Raw genomic sequence first — 4,247 nt, 5'->3', positions numbered from 1 at the left:
ACATAGTGGATGACAGCTAATCTGTCCTTTATTTTCGGGTATGGTTTGCGACATTCTCGCAACCTTACAAATATTAATTTCGCAAACTCTCTAATTTTCGCAGAACTATCATATCTTTCTCGTGATCTTTGCTGACGTCATTTATTTTATCATTCCTGAAATTGTTCTGCGACGCTGTTGTGTTGTGTCATTGATAATTTCGCTGAAACGTTGTCGTTGCGAGATTCTGATCCTACATCTTGCCTCTTCTCATATCTTCTCTGCAAAATAGAGAATGATATGAGAAATGCCGCAGATGCTTATCTTTTCATATTCTGCATTTATCACACGTATTCTTTCTTCCATTTATTTCTCGACACGTCTTTTGTAACCGTTACTTTTTAACCGCTTATATCTTTCCGTATTAATCGTGTTTATTCTCTCGAGGATAAATTCCCTCTATATATATTCCTTTTCACTCTCTTCTTCTTTCTTTTTATCTTCTCTGCAACTTCATCATTCTTCTGCAAATTCCATTATTGCAAGTTTTCTTCTTTCTTCTTCAATCTTTTTAATTTCTTCTTCATCTTCATACTATTTCTTCTGCAAATCTTCATAGTTCATAATTTTGTTCTTAACGATCTCCCTGCTATTATCTTCCATGGATTCATCAAGGTTAGTTTTCTTTTTTCTTCTTTATGAGTTTTGCTGAAATTGAACTTGTTTATTGCCTTATTTGATGTTGTTTATGTGATTCCCATACTCTTGCTATTTCAGCAAAAGCGCTTCCAACACTAGATTTACAGTTCAGAACCCTAACATTCCCAAGTCGCAGCATAAGGTTGTTGCGCATAAAAGAAAGTCTGCGAATGAGAAGGTAGTAAGAAACACTATCCTTTTATAATAACAATATTGTTGCCTCTGTTTCTTATCTGGATTGTAATTCGCAGGGTGATAAAGATGTTAATAAACCAAACAAGAAATCTCGTCACCTTAAAATTGTTCCAACTTCTGTTCCCTTCCATTTACTCATCTCTTCTAAATCTTCTGCGACATCTTCGCAAGATAAACCTTTATCTCTAATTCACGAAAAAGCTGCCTCAGACTTCATTTCTTCAGCTGACTTCTCAATGATTGAAACTCCCCTTGTTGATCCTGTTGTGAATGAAACCTCTTCTCTTCCCATTGAGAATGTTTCTCAACCTTCTATCTCTACCAGTTCTTTACCTAAGTCTCTTCCTCTTTCGAAAGAAACCGTGGAAGGGATAGATATTGCCTTCAAAGTTTTATCTGAAGTTCTGGATGATGTCAAGAAGTCTTCTATTGATCCTATCAAGTCTAATGTTTGCGAAATTCTGAGCAAGCATTTGGGTTCTGACAGAGCTGCTTCGCAGACAGCTTTGGAAAAAGAATGTAATGCTCTTCGTCTCGAAAATCAGAAGCTTCAGAATGTTTTACTGGATCGTGATAATCTTCGCAAGAAGAATGATGAATTGAGAGGTATAATTTTCTTATCTGTGTCTTTAATTTTCCTTCTTAATGGTTTTATCCTTCCCATATTTAATTATCCTTGAAATCCCTCTTTCGCATGTTAAGCTTTAAACCAGAAACGAATAATTGAGAGATATCAATTTGAATCTGCTGTTGAAGAAGCCCGTGTTGATAAAGAAATCTTGATGGATCAATATAACCAATTAGATAACCTCTATTCATATTCTCTTGATCATATAAATAATATTACCAATGAAAATACCCAATTAATTCAAAGACAAGATTTATTAAGTAATGAAGTATCTCGTCTTTCTTATTCTTTAACTAAATCTAATTTAGGTAGGCCTGTCAATGGATGCTAACGTAACGGAAATAGGCTCTGCCGCTGCCGTTTCCGTTAAAATTTAGCGGATATCCGTTACCGTTCATTTCCGGCGGAAATAAGAAATTCAAAAACGTTACCGTTACGGTGGACTTACCGGATAATGGATATTTTTCCGCTGCCATCCGGTAAGTCACAGGACAACCAAAAAACATGTTAAAAACACAGAACAAGTACACATAACAGCTTTAAAATCCAACAAAACAGGTTCTAAATCCATGACACACCAAAAAAAGACATACAGATGTTCATGCCATTGCCACACAAGAAAAAAAGTTCATAATCTTCATGTTTTTTTTTGCAAAATGGGAAGACGATGATTTCTAAGGCAGAGAAGATGATGATTTCTAAGGCATAGAAGACGATGCTTGATTCAACATCCGTAGTTTCTCTCTTTTTCTCTCTGAGAACTTCTCTGTTGTGTCGAAGTGAAGAACAGAAGAATGACTGAATGAGATGAGATAAACCAAACAATACATAACGTATAAAAAGGGGAACTTAGGCGCAGGCCCAAAAGAAATGTGCATAACGAGTTATGCAGTACAAAGAAAATGTGCATAACAAGTTATGCAGATGCATAACTTGTTATGTGGCACAAAAAAAAAGTGCATAACCAGTTATGCAGATGCATAAGACATTATGCAGTACAGAACAATGTGCATAACTAGTTATGCAGATGCATAAAAGGTTATGCTTATCATAAATCACTGCAGATGCAAAGAAAATGTGCATAACTAGTTATGCAGTACAAAGAAAATGTGCATAACCAGTTATGTAGTACGCACGTTAGCGGATAACGGAACTAAACCTAACGGAAATACACGGTTCCACTACCGTTACGTTAAGAAGGGATTATCCGTTAGCTTATCGGTATCGGATATCCGTTTACCGCTATGTCGGATGGTAGCAGTAACGGCTAACGGATTATCGGTATCGGCTAACGGAAAATCGGTATCCATTGACAGGCCTAAATTTAGGGATGGAAACTTTATCAGATGAGAATAAAACCTTGTCCCAAGAGAAGAGAACTTATTTAAACAAGATGGCGATATCTTCGCAACAACTTAGTATTTTTCAAAAAGTATGTGATGACCAAGAGCAATCTCTTCGCTCTTTGAGAAATGAACTTAAAGAAGTAACAGAGTCATCTCTTGCTGAAAGAGATACACTCATTCAAGGTAGAATAACGTTAAGTGTAAAGGCGAATCAGCTTAAAGAACAATATTCCAAATTAGAAGAATCATATTCTTCTCTTGCGAAGAAAAATGCCTTTCTTATTTCTAAAGAGAAAAATCTTCAGTCTCGACTTAAAGGTTTAGTCGGAGATAAATTTGATGACGCAATGGATCGTTGGGAGAATAGTTTTCTATCCTTGATTCAACACCTTATTTCGCAAAAGGAAGGTAGTCATAATAGTTTGACTGCCTTAATTATCTTTTTTTTGTCATATCTCTCTGAATTCCTTATCTTAATAAAATTTTGTATTTTATCTTTCGCAAAGTCTGAGAAGAATCTGCATTCTTCCATTTCTGTTTTGGAGGCTAAATATGCCAAAATTCGCAAAGAAAATGCATTGCTCGTCTCTACCCTTACTGGTTCTCGCGACCGAGCAGAAAGAAGATTTGATTATCTTGCTTATTTTAAGGATATTCAAGATACGAATCATCAGAGAGCACTTCTTCGCCAAGTTTATCTCCGGGATGAAGTCCTTGTAAATGACATTTTATTGTCCAACTCTCTTCCTCCTACATCAATTGATCCTTTAGAAGTAGATGATGATGAAGTTCCTCGTCCTGCTGATAGTGATTATGATTACGAAAGCGGTGCAGAGGATAATTTCTTAGAAGATGAAGAAGAGGTTCCTTCTAAAGAAGCATTTGTTGGTGTTAATCAGAATGAGAAAGAAATTTCTCCTGAATAAGTAATTGTTGGCGATAATCAAGATGCTAGTCAAGGCGAAGATCAAAACCGAAATGAAGGAGAGGCTTGCGAGAATATTGGCGAAGAATTTCTGTTATCTCCTGCTACTGAAATTAATACTGAAGCTTGAGCTTCTTATTTAGCTTTGTCTTCTTGAACTGTCTTATTTTTATCACTTTTGCGAGTTACATTTTTCAACCAACTTTGGAGTCAACTTTTTCTTTTAATATTTTGTTGATGAGAAAGATAATGCTTCTTATGTACTGATTCCCATACTTGCCTCTCATTATCTTTCTTGCAAAAAATAATCTGTTACGAATACTTATAAATATTTTGTTTGATCATATGGTCTTATTTTGCCTTCCTAATTAAATGTCTTATTATGCCACCTTTTGTCATTGCGACAAAATCGCAGGACGTCTTTGCACTTTCATGCAAAAACCCATTGATCTTGCCTTAACTTTTTCTTTTGTAT

This window comes from Papaver somniferum, chromosome 9 (assembly GCF_003573695.1).
Source record: "Papaver somniferum cultivar HN1 chromosome 9, ASM357369v1, whole genome shotgun sequence".
Taxonomy (NCBI): domain Eukaryota; kingdom Viridiplantae; phylum Streptophyta; class Magnoliopsida; order Ranunculales; family Papaveraceae; genus Papaver; species Papaver somniferum.
The sequence above is the reverse complement of the archived record's forward strand: the minus strand, read 5'-3'. Positions refer to the sequence as shown.